Source organism: Artemia franciscana, chromosome 9 (genome assembly GCF_032884065.1).
Source record: "Artemia franciscana chromosome 9, ASM3288406v1, whole genome shotgun sequence".
Classification (NCBI taxonomy): domain Eukaryota; kingdom Metazoa; phylum Arthropoda; class Branchiopoda; order Anostraca; family Artemiidae; genus Artemia; species Artemia franciscana.
In genome coordinates this window covers 5012077-5038908 of record NC_088871.1, presented here as the reverse complement: position 1 = coordinate 5038908, position 26832 = coordinate 5012077, and the positions used below count along the sequence as shown (strand labels likewise).

At 34.3% G+C, this 26832-nt stretch overlaps 1 protein-coding gene and 1 long non-coding RNA gene across 2 annotated transcripts in view; one reads left to right on the top strand and one right to left on the bottom strand.

Annotated features, from left to right (window-relative positions):
* LOC136030924 (uncharacterized) overlaps window positions 1-26832 on the top strand; it is a 307594-nt gene that overhangs the window by 151134 nt on the left and 129628 nt on the right. The window lies entirely within an intron of this gene.
* Window positions 3132-22903, bottom strand: LOC136030923 (uncharacterized). The gene is made up of 2 exons (XR_010618396.1): window positions 22708-22903; window positions 3132-3503 (listed from the first exon to the last, which is right to left on the bottom strand). It is a non-coding gene; the product is annotated as an uncharacterized LOC136030923 (long non-coding RNA).

Sequence of the window (26832 nt, the reverse complement as noted above, 5' to 3'; positions counted from 1 at the left end):
AATTGATTCGCTTAACATCCATCAATTAGTAGTAGTGGTGGCAGGAGTACGCTAATTTTTGTTCAACATCCCCGACAATTTTCACCCCTGTAACATTAGCCCAAGCACAAGCAGTAGCAGTTGTACTAGCAATACCAGTAATAGTAGCAATATTATGTAGTATGCACATAAGCTATTGTTTTTATGTTAGCTCGATATCCCCCTCAATAGATCCTAACAGTTTTCATTTAACACTCCAAGTTGTCCACATGACATTGCTGATAGGCTCCAATTAAAGCCTGCATACACGTAGTGTTTTGATTAAGCTCAACATCTACCTCAAAGTTTCACATTCGTAGGTTTAGCCTTAGTAAAGGGAGTAGCAATAGTAGTAGCATCATTAATAGAATGCACATATCACCTTTTGATTATTTCAAGATTCCCTTTGAACATGTAGTAAAAGTTACAAGTTAACATTCTAAAGATATTGCTGATATGCTCCATTGATAACCTGCATGAACACAGTGAGATTTGCTTTAGTTCAAGTCCCAGATTTAATGTAAGTTACACCCTTGTTTCCTAGGCCTTAGTAAAAGTAATAGTACTATTAGCAGTAGACATAGTGGCTTTTAATTAATTCAACATTCCCCTCAACATGTACTGAAGGTTTCAACATAATAAACTAGAAAGGGTTTGTGAAACACTGTATTGATTACCTGCGTAAGTTCTTATTTTATCACAACACTCCCCTTGACAATCCCTGAAAATTTACTACCGACACCCTTATACTTGGCCGCAATAGCAGTAATAATAGTAGTAGTGTTATTAGTAGATGCAGTATCGGTAGCATGCAAACAGTGTCTGGTTTGTCCGACCCCACTCCCTTCCCCCGGAAGTTTCCAATTTAATATCCTAAGGCAAACCTATTATATTTCTGTAACTCCTTTTTTGATAATCAGCCTGCACACAGTACGTCTTGATTTAGTTTAATGTCCCCCTGATAATTCTCTAAGAGTTTCAGCTTAATATCCCTAGCTTCAATAATAGAATTAGAAAAATTTAGTAGTACTACTAGAAGTAGTTGTAGCGTATGCATATGATTCCTTCAGAAGTTTAACATCCCTCTTAGCATACTCGGAAAGTTTTGACTTCATACCTTAGGCAGTTACTGAGACAATTTTGATATATTCTTATGAATATCTGCAAGAAATAGCGTTTTGATTTTATTCAACACTCCCTTCAAGCAATAGCTAAAGGACATTTAGACTATTAAGCTGAAGCTTTCCTGGCACTTCGAGGGGTGGCTGTTCTACATTAAAACACACTATGCACATTTAGGTATAAAAAGGAGAATACTAGCAAAATCCCAGCAATGCCTTAGGGTATGAAGCTGAATCTTAAAGGGGTAATACTTTTACTACTTGTTTTGCTACTACTTTTACAACTATTACTTCTACGATTGAACTAAATCAAAGTGGTTTAAGCGCATCCAGGTTCTCAAGATGTCCAAGTGGGATATATTAAAACTAGAATAGGTTAAATAATTAAAAATTTCAGGGAAAGCTTCTGTAGCATTAAAACCAAATCAAAAGGTACTAAGAATATGGTTATTAACAATAAATAGTCTGAAATATCTTAACAGCGCCTGAGGATATTCAGTTGAGACCTTCAGGGCTGTTAATATCAATACGTCTGCTCTTTCTATTAGACTAAACCAAAAAGGGTGTACGTAAATCCATGTTTTCGAAATAGCATTAATACAATATCTTATTAACAGAGAAAGTTTTCTTTTTTTTTCAGGGTAAGTTGTGGTGTGAAACTATACCAAAATATACTATGTCTATCCGGATTTTCTATTGGGCGTATATTATTAAAACTTTTTGAAAGATTTTGTCAGTCATAAATATAGCAGATAAAAATTCAGATTCTTATAGGAGAAACCGAAAAGATTTAAATTATTATTTGAATAAGGAAAAAGATTCCATTACCAAAAATTGTTAACTTTGAAGTCCATTACACAAATTTTTTCAGAGAAAATTAAAGTACTAAATTCAGCCGAAGATAAGCAGAAATAGTCAAATAATTTTTCAAGCTAAATACTACCATAAATCATTATAAACAGATAAATGGGACCTGAAACGATGAGGAACTACAGTAAAAATGGATTCAAACTCTAACCGAGCAGAAACTAACAGGAGTAGATTTGACTTTCTCCGTGCCTTATTTAGGGATTGGTATATTAGTTAACTGATGATCCACATTCATCTGTTTTTTAAGAAATGTCGGTTATGATGGAGTCTATTTTTTTATTTTTCGATATTATGAGAAATAAAAAACATGGTTTGAAATAGAAATTTTTTTCAGTAAAGTGCAAATTATGTCCAGTTATATAGAAGGCATGAGGAGGATCAGCTGTACTCTTCTCTTTTCTGCAAGTTTTGCGATTGAGTCGGTTATTTATAGGAATTTATTTATTTATTTTGGTATTCATTTATGTATTTATGGTTGTCTTACACAAATTATTTCGTATACTGATATATATTTGATGCACACTGATAATATTCCAGCAATTCGTAATCTTGAATAATCTATAAGAAAAGCCATCCAAAGGGTGGGGGAGGAGGGACAACCTGGGAATTTGCCCCGTGACTTGAACGGATGGGGGATTACCCACTTTGATCAAATTTTTGTCTTTAATTTGGCTTTTTATTTTATATTCGAGTCAGGAGGGGCGCTGCAATAAATGTTTTTCAGGCACCACAAGCCAAAGGAAAAGATTTGTCTGCAAGGCTGCTATTAAATAAATTTTTTTTTCAGATTGCACGAAATGGGTTTCGATTTTGCTTTCAACACTAAAAAGCTTCCTGCATAGCTTCTTAAGGCATCTAAATTCTATTTTAATTTTCAGGAAATTGGAGCAAGTTTTGATAATTCCAGTAATTTACTCGTATTTAGAACATAATTTTTAATGATTTAAACAAAAAAGGACAACATACATTAACTTAGAAGATAGTTATATAAAACGATCAGCCACAACTTATAGTTGAATACAAATCAAATAAGACAGTCTCGGCTTGAAAGACCGTAAAACTAAAAACTACCTTCACTGCGATAGTTACAACGATTATAGTACAAATAATACAGACTATTGATTAGTAGTAGCAGAACAACTTTTATTATCAAAACAATGAAATATCATACTGACAGTAGAGCAAAAGCATAGCTTGCGGGGCTGTGCTATTGGACAACAAAAAGTCACGAGAAAAAAATATTGAAGTAATCTTCATCGTCAGAGTAATAATATTGCAGTAGTCTTAGGAATCGTAAACCGAGGAATTACCATAGGAATCGTAAGAATCATCACTTTAATAATCGAATGAAAGTTACTGAATGAATTTCAGTAGCGGCAGAGTATCCAATAAATTGGATTTATCTGACATGTAGATATCGGCACTTAAGTACCGAAGCTTTGGACAATGTGTCTTCACAGTTTCGAACGTTTTGCTAGTCACTCCACGACAACCCTGGAAAGAAGGAGAGAAAATGAAGCTCATGATTTCAAAAAAGAGACAAAAATTCTAGGGCAAGTAAACAAAATCTATATTAATTTTAAATGCTTCTCAATGCTTTCACCGAAAAAACATTATTTCTTTAGGCGTTCATATTCATTTTCATCTTTTTTGTATCTCTTTTTTTTTTCGTGGAAAATGTAAAAAATTTAAATTCTAAAATAATATGTAAAAAAATTAACAACAGGAATATCAAGTATTTATTATTAATTTTATAGCACATTTACTCTTTTTATTTGACAATTAATGTTCAAAACTTTGTTTTTCCATTTTTCAATGCTTTTGAAGACAAGTCAAATGTTAATTGACAATACCCATTAGTAATTCAATATTGGCGAAAATTATAGCTGAGCAATTGCACTGCCTAAGTAAAGAACAATGTATTCTTTTCTTCTGACCAAGGCACAGCGTAGAAAAGGGATGGTCATATAATCTTCAAAAGGCGCTCATTCGATTGGAAATTGAAACTTCTTGTGCCCTCTTTTAGGTTGGCTTCTATTACTTTTGACCCTTAAAAGGTGAGCCAGAACCTTTAGTTTCCAATCAAATGAGCCTCCTCTAAAGCCTCAGTCAAAGTGATGTGAGGGCAATTAGCCTCCCCTCATGACCACAATTTCCCTAAACATATCAAAAAAAAAATAAGATCACCATTTTGTTCAACATGGTTGAAAGGTTTTTGGGCTTTTGGGAATGAAGTCTTTGGGTATGACAACTTCCTCTAACCCCAAAGCCATCAGAGGTAGGGGCTATAAGTTATACTAGTTGCCCATTGTTAACGTATAAGGTTTTTGTGGAAGAGATGAGGGAACTATCTCTATTGGAAATAAGAAGTTCCAAAGCCCTAAATAAGAGTTAAAAGTGATCGTTGGCTACCTAGTGCCCCCAGGTCCTCTTTTCTTAAATGCATCAAATACAAATTTTGACATAGCCATTATATTCAAAATAGTACAAAGATCAAATAACAAGGTCTTCGTGGTTGATAGAAAACCCCAGAGCATGGGGGAAAGGGTTGTAGGTCATGTCCCAGGAAGATTATGGAAGATAAGATTATGTCCCAGGAAGATAAGTCATGTCAGGAGTAGATTTTCCCGAATATCTTTGCATTGCTCACAATCCTTGCGACGCTTCCAGTTTCAACATGCGAGGCAGACAGAATTTTTACTCAAGGTCAACAAAACGTATTCTGCACTCATATGCACAACGTCATAGGAAAAGTTAGAGGTGCTGTTGTTTATGCAATTATACAGGAACGAACTGCCGAAAACAGAAGGTGTAATAAATTCGTTTGCCATCAGAAAACCTCGGAGACTGAATCTGATACTCTAGTATGGCGTTTTAATTCTTTTTGTTCAATTGTTCGCACCTCATTGAATTAAAATCAAGTATTTGTTGGGATAAAACCATGGCCAATTGTAGAAAAAGCCATGACAGATAGTCCAATTGAGTGAATGGTGAACTTGGCATTAACCCTTTTATTAGGATTGTATAATAATGATATTAGTTTATTTGTTAATAGATATGTCTACCTATTATCCGTCCATGTGTCATTCCTAGGGCAGAAGAACTATGGTAGATAGTGATAGAAGTAAGATACTCATAGAATCTATAGTTTTCCAAGTTTTTGGTTAAATGGCACGGATAAACGGCGCAAATAAGTAAAGTATAACTCTCTTATTAAACCCATACTTGTTTGTTGGCTTTTAGAAAGATGCGTCATTCCGTCTTGGTACGCACCATGATCTCATCCGGTTTTTTAATTGAGTGATTTTCCGTTCGTTGTTTGTTGTATTTTCTTATTTGTTTGTCTTTCATACTCCACTCTGTAAAACTTGTATAGTGGGTTACAATAAATTGTGTGGGTTACAAATAATTGTAAAAGAATTTGTCTTTCCAAAGAGACAAAAGTCATTCAAGTGACTTTCAGGGAATATCGAGGAAAATTTTGGCAACATTAATACACGCTATGCGCATGTGGGTTGTCAGAAGGGCGTAACTCAAGAATGCCTAAGCATACTTATTTGGAACTTACAGGAGATAATAAGCAAGATGATCAATTTACTAAAAAGGCAACGTTTACACGCTATTACAACTACCCCTACTACTGGTAAATTTACTGCTACTACTACTACTCACTGAAACTACTGCTTCTAAAAAAAGAACTACAAAGGCTGTAGATATCGAAATAAAAATTCCAGGGAGTGTTGAGGGGAAAGTTGAATTGAATCAAAACATACTATTTGGATAACGATTGCTGATACGGGCGTATCAGCAGTATTTTTGGAACATCTTACTGTATCAAGGGGAAATTTTGGGGCATCATGAGTGGGATATTCAACTGACCAAAAGGCAACGTCCACCTACTACTACTGCCCTTGCAGTTACTCTTAATACTAATAAACACTATTACAAATTGCCGAAGATCGTCCTTTCCGGTCAATCGTCTTGGGCTAAACAGGAAGCAGGTCATCCACAGTTTTGGTAGGAGGCTGTCGTAAAGAAAGATTTAAGAGAAATAGGAAATCCCTGTGAGCGTGTTAAGAGGGAGGCTTTGCGTAGATTAGGGAGAAAGAGGAGCGTGCGTAGCTGTATTGGCCTTAGGTGGACTGATGCTGTGATGAGTTCTTATTAGTAGTAGTAGTACTGCCACAGCTGTTCCTACTATTACCACTCCTACTATGATACTGTACAATTAAGACTCCGAGAAAATGCTAGGAGACAATTTAAGGCAGAAAATGAAAGGCAAAGTTTTAACTAAATCAAAACATGCTTTGAGGATACATATTACTGATGCGAGCACATTAGCAATCTTTTTGGAACGGCTTACCGTATCCATAGGAAACTTCTGAGGCATCATGGGTGGGATGTTCAACTGACCAAAAGGCAACGTGTATCTGCTACTACTGCTGCAACTACTGTTCCTACTACTACCATTACTGCTATGAAACTAGTATAATTAAGGCTATGCATATTTAAGGAGAAAATTTGACAGAATATTGAGGTGGAATTTGAACAAAATCAAAACACACTATGTACATGCATGTTTTTAAAAAATCGTATCTCATGGAAAGATTTGAGTCTTAACTTGGAGATTACACTATAGAGATTACTTTTAGGGTAAAATCAGTTCACAAAAAGGTAACATGTGCATGCTCACTACTAACACTGCTACTTTCGCTGATACTACTACAAATACTACTAGTAAACTATTCAAGCTAATGCTTCCATTGCAACAACTTATAAGCCATTGAGTATTAAAGTCAAAAATATTTTAAATGGAGTCCACACGGCACATCAGCAATATTTTTGGAAGGGCTTACTGTATCAAAGTGAACATTTCGGGGCATCATGAAGAGGGTATTCAACTGACCGAAAGGCAACACATTCATGCTACTACTGCTGTTAAAACTACTACTACTACTGTAATTACAACTAATAATAATACAATACTACTGCTACTATTTATCCTACAGCCACCATAACTACTGTGTTACTAGTACTACTAAGCCTAAGTCTATGGAGGTGAAAATTTTAGAGAATATTAAGAGCAAATTTGAACTAAATTAAAATGCATTATGTGCATTGAGATTGCCAAAAGATTATATCTTACGAATCGATTTCTGTATTAAGTTGAAACTCTCAAACTCTCACACTACTAGCAATACTACTACCACTCCTACATTTAGTAGTTCTGATACTATTATTAATCGAACTACTACTTCTATTGCAACTAAGAGCATTAATTGGAAAATATTGACAAGAATACATATATGCAACGTCATAGCAATGGCTAATCGTCTTAAGCAGAAACTTCCAGTACTTCATGAAGGGTATTTTCAACTGACTAAAAGGCAATATGTTAATACTACTGCTGCTACAAGCACAACTTCTACTACTGTTAATACCAATACAATTACTACTGACACTAATACTACTGTTGTGGCTATTATAAAAACTATTCCTAAGGGTATGAAGGGGAAATTTTCAGAGGAAGATGAATTGGATCGGAACACACCGTCTATATGCAGGTTGTCAAATGGACATATAAGCAATGTCTTAGGAACAGTTTTGTATGTAAGTTGAAACCAAGAGGGTATTTTGTGCGGGATTCCGACTTCACGAAAAGATAATATTTGAATCGTAATGCTACTGCTTTTGTTTACACTGCTACTATTACTACTACTGCTACTATTACTGCTACTACTATTACTACTAGATCCCTATGCCTTCTGAAAACATGACTATAATTTGCAATTTACTAAAAACATAACAATGATTGTGCATTGTCAGTTTTTATATACATATGCTGATATTTATCCCTTAAAGTCTTATTCCTTAAGTCTCAGCTTCCCTATTCACTTCCCTCAGAAAAACTTATTCGCTTAAATTAATAGTTGTATAACAATCAAAATCAAATCGCAGGAAACCACAGATTTAAGGAATGAACAGCCCTAAGAAGGAACCAGGAGATAAAGCTGTTCTCATCGTAATGTTTTTGACATTTTACCATTATATGCTAAATTTAACTCCAAACCCGGGTAGGTTGTTTCTCATTGAAGTATAAAGGACTGCAAAATAAAAACATATTTTGCTCCCTAGCTCCATCTCAGGACCATTCATATCTAAAACAAGGATGAGGTTTGTTTTGGTTATTAGAAGAATATTAAGGTAAAAACACTATGCAAAGTTTTCCTTGACAATATTGCATTGAACCGTGAAATAAAGCAAAAAGAAGTGGAAACTAATCCAGTAAATTGACTAAACTATTCACTTATAGACATTGAAGCATAACTAGTTTTGTGTTTTAAAACAAAAATGTTGGTGACACATAATTTGCTTTTTACACGATTGGCTTGAATACTGGATGAATACCCTCAAGGTAATACCAAAATTCGTATAAATGCTTTAATGACATTAACTATACATTAAACATGAATTTATATTTTGGAATTTCTGCTACTAATCGAATTTGATAGTCTTACATAATATGACAAGAACTAAATAATAAAAGTAACATTGTCAGAAATAGAGGAAAATAAGTATTTTATTGATAAATAATAAGGTATGAAACGCCAAGTAGAAAAATTTAACAAATCTCTCGATTAATCGCTCGAAGATCTACTTGCCGACAAGTCAATTGTCTCTTAGATTGAAGAACAAACTTGAAATAATTGAAACAATAGACGTACTAATGTATAGCTTAGATACTTAGCTATTCAATGATCTAGATAATAAGATAAGTTTATTTTTGCCAGGTTATACAAAAAATAAGAAGAGTAAAGACAAAAAAATTTAAAGAAAAATCAACTTCTAAAAAATAATAGATAATATAAAATTAGCGACGAAGACCACACTGCCTTTCCATAACAAACAAACACAAAGTTTTCCCCTATAACTTTGTGTTTGTTGAAAAGATCTTCCATATTGTTTTTACTTTGTGTTTGTTTGTTAATACAAAATTAATCCAAACAGGAGTGGTAAATAATGTTAAATGACAGAAAATTAAGTAAACGATTTAAGCTTCTCTCAAACGCGTTATTTAAGCTTCTCTGCAATCTATTAAATCGACTACATATAAAAAGTAAGGAACACAATATTATTTCAAAATAAAAATATTCATGTAATGTAGCAGGAATCTGATACAAACTTGAGTAAACGACAAAACCCCGATCGAACCTTTAACTACTCAGTTTTAGAAAGCAAATCCAAAAGTGATGAAATATACAGTACGTGAGGCAGAGCTAGAGCACTATGTAGTTTAGCAAGTACATACGTACTATAACTATACTTCAATGCAGCCAATATGGCATACCTGGTATAAAAACCTAATATGGCATGTCAACAGTAAGAATACCTGTATTATGATAATCTGGACCATAAACAAGGCGGATTTAATAAATTTAATACCTAAAATAACAGATAAAGAAGACATAGCTTAACCTCGGGCAATATAAGCAGGAAATTCAGTCTTAATAGCATTAACATTAAGTCCAAAGAGCTTATAGCAAAGAATCGAAGAACCAAAAAATCAAATCAAAGAGTAAATGAATAAATTAAATCAAAGAATCAAAATTTGCTTGTAAAGTAGAAGGACTTGAACTGATAAGCAGGACATCATCTGTAGAGCAAATCTAACTAAAATCAAAAATATCACAATAAATTATCCATTAATTGTCCTTGTCACAGTGGTCGTAAGAATGCTAAACATAGTAGGACTTAAAATAAAACCTTTCCTGAATCTTCTAATGAGACGAATAGGCCCAGTGAAAATACTTTTTTAAGTTCAACCCTAACATAACTAGGACTATACCATTATGAAGGCAACGCAACTATATGGTGCGCAACTCCAAAATCAAGGAGTCAAAAACAATTTTTGATTGGACTACGATATCGAATGCTGCTAATGTCTATAAAACGTTAATGTCTAATAAAACGTTTAACAGAACGTTAATAGAACGCTAATGTCTAACAGAACGTTTCCTGAGTCCTCTAATAAGACGAATAGGCCCAGTTAAAATACCTTTTCAAGTTCAACCCTAACATAACTAAGTATATACCAATATGGAGTCAACGCAACACTATGGTGCGTAAGTCCAAAATCATGCAGAGGCAAAAACAATTTTTGATTGGACTACGAAATCAAATGCTGCTAATGTCTTGCTTTTATTCCCGTTCACTGCCCGTGTCAAGAAATTCCCCAGTCTAGACACTCTCGCCCGAGTCAACCTAAGATCCACTACCAAACCAATGGGTTAGGTTGAATCCTAAATTCTTGATTCAACCTGCCTATGACCATAGGCTGGCGTCCCTTGTTTACGTCTCATTTCAGGAAATCTAATGGTTCTATGTCTATTTTAAATTCTTGGTCAACCTGCCTGGGACTCTATGCAGGGGTGACTTGCTAAAAGATAAGAAACAGATATTGGTACAATAAGAGAGGCACACTTACTCCCACCGTTTACCCGTGCCAAATTAACCAAACACTAAGAAAACTATAGGTTCTATCACTATCTTAGCTCTATGACTATCTACCTTGGTTCTACTGTCCTAGCAATGACGCATGGACGTATAATAGATAGACATATCCATTGACAAATGAACTAACATCATATTTATACATCCTAATAAGGAGGAGGGGGGTTAATGCCAGGTTTCCTTCTCACTCAATTGAACTATCTGTCTTGGCTTTTTCTACAATTAGCCATGATTTGATGCCCACAACTATTCCATTTTAATTCAGCTGAGGCACACTGATCTTCCCTAGATTTATGGTCACTTGACACACTCGGTAAATTCCTTTTTGTCTTTCTAAAAAGCGTAAAAAGCAGACCAGATCTTGCCTCATCACAATCAAACTAAATGGGATATCATAATTTTGAACGTCTTTTAGCTGCCCTTTAGCTGGGATCATGACTTCAACAGTTCAGAAGGGTACTTCTCTTTACTTTAGCTATCGGGAGAGGCATCCTCCATCACTCCGTAGCATGAACAATTTCAGCAGCATACATATCAAGACCAATACTACCACTTAACTCATGAAGTATAAGCTGAAAAAATAGTTTACTTTTCATCTGTATATCCTCCAGACTGCCGTGATAGAGAATCTTATCAACCCTTCACCACCATGTCTAATAGTAATACTGCGGGAGATTTGTCTTAATTTTAGGCAAATAACTAATTTAGATGAGATGCTGACGTGACTGCTGAATGTTTGCTCAGAATCCACTGCAACATTCGAAACAAGATTGAAATTAGAGACAACGTGATCTATATTCCTTTTCAATTTCTATTAGCTAACATATTAGGTTTTTATTCCTAAGTAATTGTAGTAGTATTTTTTACCAAGTCATGTGCGATTTACTGGCAGTGTTTGTCTATTGCTAAATTAATCGGGAAAGTTAAAACTTTTAGAGCTCCATGATGGTGTTTGTTCATTTCCGCTCATTTTCTACAGACTTTTTAACACTCGTTCTGCATTTTCAATTTTGGCACCCACTAAGTGCTACGATTGCCTCACTTCACATACAGATCTTTTTCATTAACGATAAAGTCCTTTTTTCAGTAAGTTAATACGTATACAGTTGTTTAATTTCTATGGAACTAACACAAAGAATGCGTTTAGACACTCATAAAACTATTACAGCCAATATTTGAGAAAGGAATAATGAATATTATATACTAATAGTAACCTTTTACTTAAATTTGAAGAACTTCTCTGGTGGGGAAAGTATTTTAAAAGTAGGTTCTATTTGTCTATAATTGCTACTACTTTTTTTATTATTCAAATAGGGAATATTGATAAAGCTTTTTTACATTTTTTACTGTAAAACATATGATATCGCGTTTATATTATTTATATTTAGGAATTTCATAATGAATGAAGTTGAAATTTCCAGAAAGTATTAATGTACAATGAAAAACTAAAATTTTACTCGAGAATGAAATTTTTAAATTGGGTAGTGAGTTTAACTGTGAAAAATCTGAGCTTCTTCCTTTAAAATGGAACAATTCGGGTCCCACTTCATTGGTCCAGATGGGGCGTTTCTTTCATAAAGCCAGTACAACAACTCCTTTGCCTTGGTCCTTCCATTAGACAATGATTAAAAAAAAAACCTGTTTGCTTCTTATTTCCCATCTTGAAAGAAAGCATTATCTGTCTTAAGCCTCAATTGTTCGAAATAAAATAAAAAAAGTTTCAACAAAATAATCCTTTCTAAACTGTATAACAGTTGCATAAAGTCAGTTTCATCTGTGGCAAACCCTTCTTATACAGTGATGTTTGAAGTGTTATGCATGTAACAGTTGTTCAGAGTTTAATATGTGATCTTCATCAACGGTTTGACAAATACTATGATGTCTTTTTTGTTGTTCCCCTTTTTAAGTCTTTTTCTCTATTTGGTACTCTGTCTGTGTTCTCTTTAACTAAATAAAGGTTATAAAAAGTAAATAAAAGATTTAAATAAGTGAAGGCTACCTATAAAATAATGCAGCAATGTCGAAGATACAATCTATTGAAAAAAAAATCCTGAAAAATGAGAACAACCAACTAAAAATTACCTTCAACTTGAGGACGCGTAGTCTTTTTAATTCCGGAAGGAGTTTAGACAAACCCCAGTCAGTAACTTTGTAGCAACCACTCAAGTTCAATTCTTCTATAGATTAAATAAAAAAAAACTAGTTTTTTTAGCTGAAAGTAAGGAGCGACATTAAAACTTAAAACGAACAGAAATTACTCCGTATATGAAATGAGTTGTCCCCTCCGCAATCCCTCGCTCTTTACGCTAAAGTTTGACTCTTTGCCACAATTTTACTTTTTAAAACAATTAAAAGCTTTAGCGTAAAGAGCGAGGGATTGTGGAGGGGACAACTCATTTCATATACGGAGTAATTTCTGTTCGTTTTAAGTTTTAATGTCGCTCCTTACTTTCAGCTAAAAAAAACTAGTTTTTTTTTATTTAATTTCTGAACGTTTTTAAATTAATGCATGTTTGGTTTTGGCTCTCCGCACACAAATTATTATAATGAAATTTGTATATTAATTCTTTTTTTGGCTAAATGGCTTTCTCTTAGTTTTGATCAGACGATTTTGAGAAATAAGGGGTGGAGAAGGAGGCCTAGTTGCCCTCGAATTTTTCGGTTACTTAAAAAGGCAACTAGAACTTTTAATTTTTAACGAACGTTTTTATTAGTAAAAAATATACGTAACTTAAGAATTAACTTACGTAACAAACTTTCATAATCTTACATTTTTATTATGTATACGAGGGGGTTTGTACCCTCGTTAATACCTCGCTCTTCACACTAAATCGTAAGTTTTGTCCCAATTCTTTAAGAATGACCCCTGAATCAGAAAGGCTGTAGAATAAATAGTTGAAATTACTAAAAATACTTTAGCATAAAGAGCAAGGTATTTATCTTCTCCTAAATACCTCGCTCTTTATGCTAAAGTATTTTTAGAACCCCTCATATGCGTAATAATTTCTGTTCGTTTTAAGTTTCAATGCTACTTCTTCCTTTAATTTGAAAAAACGTTTTCATGATTATTTTTCATTGTTTTCTTATAGTAATGCTAGAGAATCCTGCGCCCTTGTCATTGAATTTTTCTTCCCCATGACAGAGTCCTCCAAGGAAAGATCCTCCAACATAGCCTCCTCTCTTCAGCCCCACCCCCAAACAAAATAAAATCCCCCTGAAAACGTCTGTACACTTCCCAATAACCATTACTATATGTAAACACTGGTCAAAGTTTGTAACTTGCAGCCCTTCCCCCAGGGATTGTGGGGGAGTAAATAATCCCCAAAGACATAGTTATTATGGTTTTCGACTATGCTGAACAAAATGGCTATCTCAAAATTTTGATCTGTTGACTTTGGGAAAAACATGAGCGTGGGAGGGGGCCTACATGCCCTCCAATTTTTTTCGTCACTTAAAAAGGGCACTAGAACTTTTCATTTCCGTTAGAATGAGCCATCCTGCGACATTCTAGGACCACTTGGTCGATACGATGACCCCTGGGGAAAAGAAAAACAAAAAAAAAACAAAAAAAAAAACAAACAAATAAACACGCATCCGTGATTTGCCTTTTGGCAAAAAATTCAAAATTCCACATTTTTGTAGATAGGAGCTTGAAACTCCTACAGTAGGGTTTTCTGATACGCTGAATCGGATGGTGTCATTTTCGTTAAGATCCTACGACTTTTAGGGGGTATTTCCCCCTATTTCCCTAAATAAGGAAAATTTTCTCAGGCTCGTAACTTTTGATAGGTAAGACTAAACTTGATGAAACTTATATATTTAAAATCAGCATAAAAATGCGATTCTTTTGATGTAGCTATTGATATCAAAATTCAATTTTTTAGAGTTTTGGTTACTATTGAGCCGGGTCGCTCCTTACTACAGTTCGTTACCACGAACTGTTTGATCGCTTGAATGATTCTGGTTGAGCTGCAAGGTTCACAAGACCACAGTCAGTAATCTAGAATTAGAAGAAAATTTGAAAAAATTCAAACATCATCAATGAATTTACATCTAAAACCGGTTAAAATTAAATTGCAGAAAAATGAAAAGAATGCGTAAGAATAGATTAAAAAAGGCTTATTGTTCTTTACGCAGTAAATTATAGGGTATTTCTGCCCTAGGTACTTTAAAAAAAAAAACTCATATACTATGTAATAATATAAAAGACCGACAGAAAACAATAAACAGTTCAAAAGATGATATTTTATCATCATTTATCATTATTAAAATCTGACAAATAAATTCTATACATTGAAGTATATAGTGATCAAGTTCCTTTTTTATGCCTTTTGGAAGCTTTTACTATTTGTCAGAACAGCACATCCTGCTAAAGTATTTAACACTATGGAAGTGAAAGGAGAATTATTTTGTGACGAAGGATTAAACACATTACTTAGAGAATTAAAACAATAATCAATATGGCACTGTTAGTCTGGTAAATGAGTCTTTTGAATATGGTGGTTGCAAAGCTCAGATAAATTACTGAACATAGTGACAGTGTTTTTTTGAAAACAGGAAAGTACATAACAATTTTAGAAAACTTCAACTAAACGCCTATATAGGAAAGATGAATCGCAAGTAAAGATCTGCCACATGATGATGCCATTGTGACTAAAAGTTCTGGGATAAAGCTTTAAGAGAAAAACAACGTCGCTTTAGGAAGAGGCCATGTCCCATCCCTGCATGGAATACCAAATATAAATATTAAAGTGATAAGTGCAAAACTGTTAAAAGATATGTCAAAAAAAAAATTGCAAAGGTTAAGGTGTATGCATTATGTATCTAAGCAAAGAGAGATAATCACAAACCTGAGAGCATTCTCTTAAAGAAAGTTTCTTCAAAGAACAGGACGTAAATGCTGACTCCAAAGATACGTCAGTCACTTTAGTGCAACTAATGTCTAACTCAGTCAGCCCTGCAAAGAAAAAAAATAGATTAAAAAAAAGACAAAAAACAAAGCAACAAAGAGAGTCATACAAAAAAAATTAAAGCTATAAAAATTCTGTAAATTATCTTTTTTTTAACTGGAAAAATTACCTAAAAACATGTAGAGTAAATTGTAATTTGAAAAAAAGGTTCCGACGATGTTCCAGCACTTCAGATAAGAAAAAAGAGGAGCTGTGCTGCTTCAACACAATATGCCACCCTCAAAATTTAGATATCTTTACAGTTAATCCAACAATTCCTTATTTTCTTCGACAAATCTTTTCTTCCTATTTCTTTCCTCACTCTTTTGCTAGTTTGAATTTTGTCCTAATTTTTTAAAAAACAACTCCTGAAAGACAAGGGTTACTCAATTAGTTCAATGAGAAGCTTCTATAAAAGAACAAAAAATTGTAGCATGAAAACGGATGTGTTAAAGAGGGGGCAACCCCCCAAAAGACGTACAAATTTCTGTTCATTTCAGTTTTGATATTTTCCCTTATAGTAGAAAGCTTGCTTTTTGTTTTTTTGGCACAAAAACAAACAAAGTCCAGACTATATGAAAAAGTAAACTTGTTCACACAGAAAAAGCATATTATCGTTTTTCTGTAGATTTGGTACAAAAACAAACTAACTTTTTGGCTAACCGAGTGGGCGAAAAAGGCTAAACACTGAATACATGCCAAAAGTACGTATGTCCAAGAGAAAAAAAATTAAGTTAATTCTCAAATAAAAAAGCCTCAGTCAAAGCAAAAATGAGGTAAGCCCTGACTTGGGAGAAAAAAACAACAACAAAAAAATCCAAGGAGTGGCACCTCAGAAAGACAGTTGAAAAAACAAGAACTGTCTTGACTTCGTATAAAAAGCAAAGCTAGTCAGACTAAGTCAGGCAAAGCACAGACTAAAAAGCAAACTTTCGGCTATTACTCAAGCTATTACTCATTATTAATCCAAGCTATTACTCATGGCAAAAACAACTTATATCCATTGTAAAGAGTTTCAATTACACAGTGGAGTTCAGCATAGGCCTCACCGTAAAAAAATAGCTTCAGTTCTGACTCAGGCCAAAAAGGGGCTAAGTCTAAGCCATAGAGAGATTTAATGCCTTACGATTCACCCGGTATCTCACGGAGAAGTTAAGGCATAAATGTGCCTCTTATGCTTCTGATATGCTCACATCACCAACGCAAAGATCCTCCATCCCTCCTCCATGATGACTAATATGCAATTATACAGAAATGCCCATGATTTTATCAAACCTCAAATGAATAAACTTTGTTAATGAAGCATTCCAAAAATTTTTATATTAATTTCGTTAATTCTTAGGGTTTCTCTTTAGCAATGAGTGCGTTATCACGGGGCATTAATGTCTTGGAAACTAAAAAGCTAAATATTTAGTTCTTAAATAGTTTAAATTGACTGAGTGGCTAATAATTTCGTCGAAAAAAAAACGTATCACCAGACAAGTCAAGAAGAGTACTTTTCAGATTTAAATTTCTGATGAATTAGTTTTAAAAATATATAATAGTGTAGATGATTTCGATTTTGAAAGGATTAATTTACCGTTCCCAGAAATTGATAAACATTAAAAAATCTCATTATCAGCCATATTACTCACAATTACTTAGGTCTGCAAGAATATGCAGTAATTAAACTGGTTCTGAAAAATAATGTCAAATTTTAAGCTATGAACTAGTTTCATAGCTTAGTCATAGTTTCATAGCTAATTTCATAGCTAAATCACAAAGATTTAGTTTTTACTGTGATGAAATCTTATATTAATAAACAAAGAGTTGCCATGTAATAGTACGAGTAACTTTTTCTAATTTCTCTGTTTTTCCGATGTGCGTTCTTTGATATGAATAGTATAGCATACTGTATCTATATCAGCTTGAGAGGATTTTAAAATACAACGGTTCCCAAGAACTAATAAATCAATTTATCTTTTAAGCCATCCTGGGTTTGTTGAACATAGGTCTATTCTAAAAAGTATTTTGGGCCCATGCATTAGTTGGTTCCTAACAGGGATTAAATAAAAAAAAACAAGTTTTTTTAAATGAAAGTAATGAGCGACATTAAAACTTAAAACGAACAGAAATTACTCCGTATATGAAAGGGGCTTTTCCTCCTCGACACCCCGCTCCTTGCGCTAAAGTTTGATTCTTTCTCGCAACTCTACTTTTTAAAACAATAAAAAACTTCGTATATGAAAGAGGCTGCTTCCTCATCAACGCCCCGCTCTTTACGCTAAAGTTTTTTACTGTTTTAAAAAGAAGAATTGAGAGAAAGAGTCAAACTTTAGCGTAAAGAGCGGGGCGTTGATGAGGAAACAGCCTCTTTCATATACGAAGTTTTTTATTGTTTTAAAAAGTAGAGTTGCGAGAAAGAATCAAACTTTAGCGCAAGGAGCGGGGTGTCGAGGAGGAAAAGCCCCTTTCATATACGGAGTAATTTCTGTTCGTTTTAAGTTTTAATGTCGCTCCTTACTTTCATTTAAAAAAACCTGTTTTTTTTTATTTAATTTCTGAAAGTTTTTGAATTAATGCATGTCTGATTTTGGCTCTCCGTACATAAATTACTAAAATGAAATTTGCATATTAATTCTTTTTTTTGGCTAAATGGCTTTCTCTTAGTTTTGATCAGACGATTTTGAGAAATAAGGGGTGGGGAAGGAGGTCTAGTTGCCTTCCAATTTTTCGGTTACTCAAAAAGGCAACTAGATCTTTTAATTTTTAACGAACGTTTTTATTAGTAAAAAAAAACGTAACTTAAGAATTAACTTACGTAACAAACGTACATAACTTACGTAACTTACGTTACGTTTTATCCCAATTCTTTAAGAATGACCCCTGAATCAGAAAGGCCGTAGAATAAATAGTTGAAATTATTTAAAAAATTTTTAGCATAAAGAGCGAAGTATTTATCTCCTCCTAAATACCTCGCTCTTTATGCTAAAGCATTTTTAGAACCCTTCATATGCGTAATAATCTCTGTTCGTTTTAAGTTTTAATGCTTCTCCTTACTTTCAATTGAAAAAACTTTTTCATCTTTATATTTTCATTGTTTTTTTTTATAGTAATGCTAGAAAGTCCTGCGCCCTTTTCATTGAATTTCTCTTCCCCCATGAAATACTCCTCCAAGGAAAGATCCTCACATATAGCCCCCTCCCCTGAACCCCACACACAAACCAAAAAAATCCCCCTGATAACATCAGTACACTTCCCAGTAACCATTACTGTATGTAAACATTGGTTAAAGTTTGTAACTTGCAGCCCCTCCCCCAGGGACTGTGGGGGGTAAGTCATCCCCAAAGACATAGTTATTATGGTTTTCGACTATGCGGAACAAAATGGCTATCTCAAAATTTTGATCCGTTGACTTTGGGAAAAAAATGAGCGTGGGAGGGGGCCTAGGTGCCCTCCAATTTTTTTGGTCACTTAAAAAGGGCACTAGAACTTTTCATTTCCGTTAGAATGAGTCCTCTTGCAAAACTCTAGGACCACTTGGTCGATACGATGACCCCTGGGGAAAAAAAAAAAAAAAAAAAAAAAAAAAAACAAATAAACACGCACCCGTGATTTGTCTTCTGGCAAAAAATATGAAATTCCACATTTTTGTAGATTGGACCTTGGAATTTTTTCTATAGGGTTCTCTGATACGCTGAATGCGATGGTGTAATTTTCGTTAAGATCCTATGACTTTTAGGGGGTGTTACCCCCTATTTTCCAAAATAAGGCAAATTTTCTCAGGCTCGTAACTTTTGATGACAAAGACTAAATTTGATGAAACTTATATATTTAAAATCAGCATAAAAATCCGATTCTTTTGATATATCTTTTAGTATCGAAATTCCGTTTTTTAGAGTTTCGTTTACTATTGAGCCGGGTCGCTCCTTACTACAGTTCGTTACCACGAACTGTTTGATTCATCAAATCTCCTTTTGTATGCATATATTTCACAAGATTCACCTATCACAGCGATTGTATATTCAAAAACTTTTGGTAAGCGCGCCACTTTGGGTCAGGAATTTTTAACTGAATAACCCATAAGGGCAAGAATGTATTTCTCTGATTGATGGTGATCACTTGAATTAGATTAACATACTTTCACTTTTAAGTTTACGACGGCTTATTAAAAATATAGTTATTAGGCCTTTAACCAAAAAAACACCAACTTCGAAATAATAGGGAAATTTTGTTCAGACAGTGGTATTCAATTCAGTGGATATTTCGGCCCTATGTCCAAAGGCCATCTTCAGCACAACACCAGAAGAAAATATTTATAAGAACTTACATCAAAATGTAAATTAAAACTTAAAATGAAAAAACAAACTTTTTGAAACAATATGGTTTTTGATATGGAAAAGCAGTGTGGTCTTCATCACTATTGACCTTTAACAAACTATTATCTCCGAATTTCGATAAAATGTCTTTTCAGGAGACCGCAGCTAAAAAGGAGGTGGAAATAGGGTTACTGTCCTCCAAACGCTTTCAACTCTTAAAATGGGAACTACAATCTCATTGATTTCCATTTAAAAAAGCCCTCTTTGAAGTGTCATTGGCAAATCATACAAAGTAGCCTGGGAAAACAAATAACAGCATATTGACCCCTCTTTTCATATGCGGCACTATTGCAATACACATGATGCTTAGATTTTCTTTTTCTGGCATTGGAATCCCTAAATTTAAAGATACAGGTTTTAAGCCCATCTTCTTTGGGGTCCTAAGTTATATCAATACTGGTAGATTATGGTTTTCCTTTCAATAAGTCGAATGTTCTAAACATCAAGTGGTTTTGAAACTTTCTTTCATGCTGTTCGCAAAGAAAAACTTGTTTTTGTGGACCTCTTTCACGTCCGTTTCCGCAGAAACCATCTTTTTTCAATTTGTTCCAGAGCCTCCTTGACTCGGAAACATAATGATTTAGATTTTACAATTATTAAAAAAGAGGTTTCGTCCTGGTTCTTTCGCACGAAATAGATAGAAAGTTTTGCCTGATGTTCAATAGGACTAGTTTGTGCAAAGGTGGCTTGGTTCTAAGTTTCACACTGATTAGAGATAAAACTTTGTTTTTAATTATTATGGGCCTTCATAAATTTATTCCTGCCTTAATAAAATATGATCTACTTTTGGGCTAAAGAACAATACTTGAAAAATTCAAGCCAATAAAATTTAAACGCAAGTCTTTTTTTATTAAATCATTTTCTTTTAACAAAGAAAAATTGAAGAATTTTTGAAAAAAACAAAAATATACAGTTTTATATATACATATGTATATATATACATATAAATATATATATATATATATATATATATATATATATATATATATATATATATATATATATATATATAGCACTATACTGAAAACAAAATTCATTTTAAAAAATTTATCTTTTCAACTTCATGAATTCAAAAATATTACTTTTTATCCGATATTATTCAAACTATCACGATATAACTTATCTCGTTAAACGAGCAATAATTGTATATATATTTATTTAGGTATGTTTCTTGAAAACAACTCCATGTTTTCTCGCAAAAATTGACAAATCTTGGATTTACTGGCCAAAGAAAACGATCTATAAAAGCCACGAGTTTGAGGAGATTCGTTAAGAGCCTTCATTTGAAAAAAACAACCATAAGTAATGTCATATTTATGAGCACAATTTACGAGTATATATAAGTCATAGTTGCCTCTGTAGTGGATGTATCTTTTTTAGTGTCTATGATTCTATTTATAAGTAGAAAAGGTAAAGAGTATGGAAAAAATGTCTATAAAGTAATGATAAACGAAAATGAAGAACAAAAAACTATACAGTCATAATACTTGCGGCAGCAAGAATTGCAGCAAGTCAAAAACAAAAGTGAAGAACAGTTCGGTTAGAAGATAAATGGCAGCAAGAAGTAATACGATTCAAAAACAAAAGTGAAGAACAAAGAAATATGCGGTTACAAGACATGCAACAACAAGGAGTAGAAATAATTAAAAATGAAAGTGAAAAACAAAGAAATTTGCGCCAAAAAAGATATGCCACAGCAAGATCAAAGAAATATGAGATTAGAAGATAAGTGGCAGCCAGTATTACAAGCAACAGCGAGAAAGCAAGTATAGGAAGGTTTTAAAAGTGAAGCGAAGAACTTGGAGTTGTGCTGTTAGAAGACAAGCAACAACGAAAATCAGAATGAGCGAAAAATAAAAGTGAAGAAAAAATAATACGTTAGAAGAACAGCACCATCACAATCTTCAATGCCAACAAGAAGCGACGCAAAACCAAGCACAAACCTATAAAGATGCCAGAAATTACGCAACTTTTAATTAAAAGTCATTGGGAACCTTCAACCTAATATGTATTCCCTAACAAGCCCTGCATTTTCCCAAGGAAAGAGTAGCAAACCAATGTGATTTGTTTGGAGACTGCTACTTACAAAAATCAATATATGCAAGCCTGCAGCATACCAAGTGTTGGGGTCCAGCCTCGACCCCAACACTTGGGGCCCACTCGACCCAACACTTAGGGTGTAGCTGGACCCCAAGTGTTGGGGTCCAGCCTCGAAACCGGTTACATAATTGTTTGTTTGTTTTTTTCTTAAAATTGGTACAGTGACATTTCTGGGGACAAAACGATCTAAGAAGGTCAAAACTTTAAGAAGAATTTGTATTTTTCAGAGGGTGGTTGTATCAAAACTATGATTACATTTTCATTTTTTTTCTCATTGATACATCCTGAATGTTTGCGGTCTGAAGTAAACCTCAAACTTTGCTGTTTGAGTTGAACCCCTTCTTCCCTCTTTCTGTCAGAGAAGATTTTAAATTAACTTATATGAATTGCTATGGCTTTTAAGACAAGTTGCAAAAATAGGGGTTATAAAAAATGAATATAAATTAGAGTTAATATGACAATGGAGAAAATTGCTTGAATTATTTACTTTTTCCAAGTATGGAATAGACCAAAGTTAATATTTTGAACCCTACATAATTTTCTCGTTATTTGCATATTAACCATAGCTAGTGGTCTCAATTAGTAGAGGAGATGTACCCCATCCCTCTTAATTTCAAAAAACACCTTTTTTAGTAGGTTAACAGCATATTGTCTTGAGTTTCTGTCTTGAAGCAGTTCTAGAGTTTAGGAGAAAGGATCTTTGGCAAATCCTTAACAGGGATTACTCCACTATTGTCCTGTGTTATATGTCAAGTACAAACTTCAACTAAAGTACTTTACCTCAATTGTAATCCTTTTGCAGCGACTAGGATATCTTGATAAAGCAGCTAGAGCCTGACTATGTTTTCGGTGGATTACAAATTCAACGTTGTTATGAATCTTACTGTTGTTGATAAATGCTGCATACCAGCTTCTGCAAGTCTGACTGGCGGCTTCTACATCTCTGAAGTTTAGGTATTCATAGAATGTGCATATAACCTAGAACAGTATATACTAGAACAAAGAATGTGGATGCAATGTGCGCTTTGCTTTATTTGTTGAATTAATGTTTACAATTAGCCCTCAGAAAGGTGAGTGATCTACTCACCATTATATTTTTATATTATTTTTCACCTTTCGCCTTTATATCACCTTTTTATATACCACTTATATTAGAAAACGTCTCATATTTTAATCATATATTATATACACTATTTAGCAATAACACAACAAGTGGTGTTATTATTTGCAGTACAAACATTCCGCTTAAATTACTTTTACAGTAAACAGCTCTATACCTTTTAGATGTTTATTATTTATTTATTTTTCCCTTTGCCCAATTTTTGCCCTAAGTCAACCTCAAATTTTGGCTTGGGGGAGAGGCTATGAGTAAATATAAACCCCAAAACTTATCATCATTATTAAAATCATTTTCTTTATTATACTAGTCAAAACAGCAAAAATATGCCATAACAGTAATTATATCAATGTACTGCCACTGACATCTTAACTTAAGAGAGATGTTAGGTTTTTTTTGTTTTTTTGTTTTTTTTACAATGGACACTGGCTTTGTATTTACTATAGACACTTAGATCTCCCTCTCAAAAATAAAGAATTAAACAGAAGGAAAAAATTTTCCTTCAGTAGCTTTTTTTTAATATATAACCAACACAAATCTAAAAATGTAAATGAAAATATGTTTCTTTTAAATAAATCAATTTTTTATAGCCCAAAAGACAAAACAAGGGTTAGAAAACAAAGTACAAGAAAGTGCACAAAACAGAAGGAATAGAGAAGAGAAAAAGAATAAACACATTTGTCTTACCCTTACACAGAAAGCAAACAGCAACACTCTGGTGTTAACAATAATGAATTGGTTAACCCATACTGTGAGACTAAATGTTAGTTTCCGATCTATAGGGGCGTGCATATGTAAAAATTCCCTAAACAAAAAAATATAGACTGGATCATTTTCTATGTATTTAACATAGTATTTAAATCCCCACTATCTGTAGTTAAACGTTTTGGAGGATATTCCAAAAGGAAGATAAGAAAGAATGCATATTATAAATATGCAAAGTACCTCTTACGGCTTCCACCATGGACAAGTAACTGTATTGTGACAAGTCAGTATGGGATTATCGACCCTAATGAAGCGATCATAGCCCAGATATAACTCTAATATTGTTATTCATCCTTGGGCAATTATTTTGAGGCAATAGGTTTTGTTTTTTGTAGTTAGATATCCATCTGTTCTTTATTTTTCTTGTGTTTTTGTATTCTTCTGTAGTGTGTTTTTGCTTTTTATCTTATACTCCATCTGTTTCTTTTGATGGGAAATAAATATATACATACATACACTGTCTCAAATACATCATTTTTCAACTACACAAGTACAGATGTAGAATTCAAAGTGGATACCTTGGGCCACAGTTTGGGAGCCCATCTCAGCTTTGATGGGGAAGTGGTAGCACATGCACCTTGGGCATTGAACAAGACAGAACAAAAATACTCACAACTCGAAAAGAAGTAGTGTGCGGTTGTCTTTGGCTGCATATATTTTCACCACTATTTGTATGGAAAACGTGTTACAGTCATAACAGATCATCAGCCACTGGAGACCATAGTTGCCAAGCTAGTCCATAAAGCCCCTTCTCAAGTCCAGAGACTTATACTGCAGCTTCAGCCTTACAATCTCTACTTGCAGTTTTGACCTGGATCAGAAATTCCTGTGGCTGATGGTCTATCCAGGCTGCAAATACCCAACACAGATGATAAACAGAAGAAACTTGATGTTTATGTGCACCAAGTCAGCACACACTTACCTGTGAGTGATAGCAAGTTAGCAGCAATCAAGGATGAGCCAACAAAAACCCCTAAATGAAAGATTCCTCAAAGCTATAGAAAATGAATGGCCAAGCTGCAGGAAAAGGTGCCTGTCAAATATTGTCATGTTCTGGAGCATCCAACATGAACACTCCACAGCAAATGGCATCATCATTAAAGAAGAGAGACTTGTGATGCCCCAAGCTTTAAAACCTGAAATCCTGACGTTACTACATGCTGCCCATCCTGTTGTGGATAAAACCAAGCAATGGGCATGCAGGCTCGTATACTGCCCAAGTCTGAATGGAGACATTAAGCAGTATGTCTGGAAATAAAGAACTTTTGCCAAAAAACTGACTTCAAAACAAAAAGAGCCCTTGATCAACCATTCTGTCCCACCTCTGACATAGCAAAAGGTTGCATCTGACCTCTTCAAGTGCAATGGAACTGATTTTTTTATCACTATAGATTATCACACTCAATTTTTTGAAGTTGATAAACTGAATACATTCTCGTCAAAGCCAGTGATTACCAAACTGAAAACTCATTTTGCTCAATATGGAATACCAGTGGTATTCATATCTGATAATGGTAGACAGGATGCCTCAACAGAATTCTAGGGATTTGCAAAGGTATGGAGATTCAGGCACCTTACATCCAGTCCAATCTATCTGCAATCCAAGACACTAATCAAGAAATCATTATAGACAGCCAAGAGCCTGATGACCAAGACATCTGAAAATAGTGACAACCCTACCTGGGACTCTTAGAGTACATGAACACTCCTGTGGATGGCCTAGCTGCACCAGCTCAACTCCTGATGAGCTGCCAGCTACAATCAATCCTACCACACACAATCAACCATCTACAAAAGAAAGTAGTCCCAGAAAAGGAATTTCTGAACCCCATGCAGAGAGGCAGCAGCAGCAGAAGTCTTACTATGACAGATCAGCTAAACTCCTGTCTCCACTTGCAGTAGGGGATTAAGTACATGTTCAAGCATCCCCGTGAAGCATCTGGAGTCCAGCAACCATCATTGCCTGTTCAGAGCTGCTGCAATCATATATTCTGGAAACAGAGGATAGGTTGGTGATAAGAAGGAAGAGGAAGCACCTATCAGACCTTCCAAAATGATGTCCTGAAGATCAACAAAGCAGGGCTGTATCAGTCTTACCAAACCAGCAATTGCTCAATATACTTACTGTCAGAGATTGCACATCCCCAGCAGAGTCAAAGAACAAATGTTACAGCTCACCCTTACCATTGCTACCAGCTACACCCCACGTGGAGGTTCCTGGATGCCAGATAGGCATATGGTGGTGAGACCTAGTACCAGCTCCAGTACCACCACTATCAGTTTACATTAACCAATCCAAACCAGGTCTGAAAGAGCTGTCAGCCCACCTGAAAGGCTCAACCTGCAAATAGAGACAGTATGGGAAGAAAGAGAAGTGAGTAGTTAATGAATATGTAAGAAGCAATTCAACAGCAACAGCAACGCTTTAAGAAATTTATATAAAAGTTCTTGTTATATTTACCTAGATTTATCAGCAGTCAGTTGAACCAATCTTATACCAAACCATCTTCTGGACAACACTATAGTGTTTTTTTTTTTTGTGGATGGTGAAGTCCTCCCTTTGAAAGAGTGGCAGACAGTCCGGTTTTATAATATCAATTTTTCTCTTCTTCTTTTTGATTGTATTAAAGCTTATTCCAATAGGCAATGCATAGAACACCACCCAACAAAATCCCCCCGGACCGTATCCCAAGTACCACTGAAAACATTCAACCCCTTGGCTGGTCAAGTCAACTTGGCGGAAGTCGGGACGTATGTCACAATACAGGATGATACTGAAAATGAATTTCAAGAGGTCCTATCAAGAAACTCAAAAAAAAGGAAAAAGGTTTCACCAATCAAAAATAATACCCTTCCCCATGATCCAACATTCCCCTCACAAAACCTTGGAATTTACTTAAAAATCACTCCAGATACCCCCTTTGAGATAAAAAGATAGCTCTCTTGAGGGTTGCAATTTTTAAAATGTTAGAATCAATGTTTTCATTAAACATTAACCGTGATGGATCTCTGCTAATAGCCCT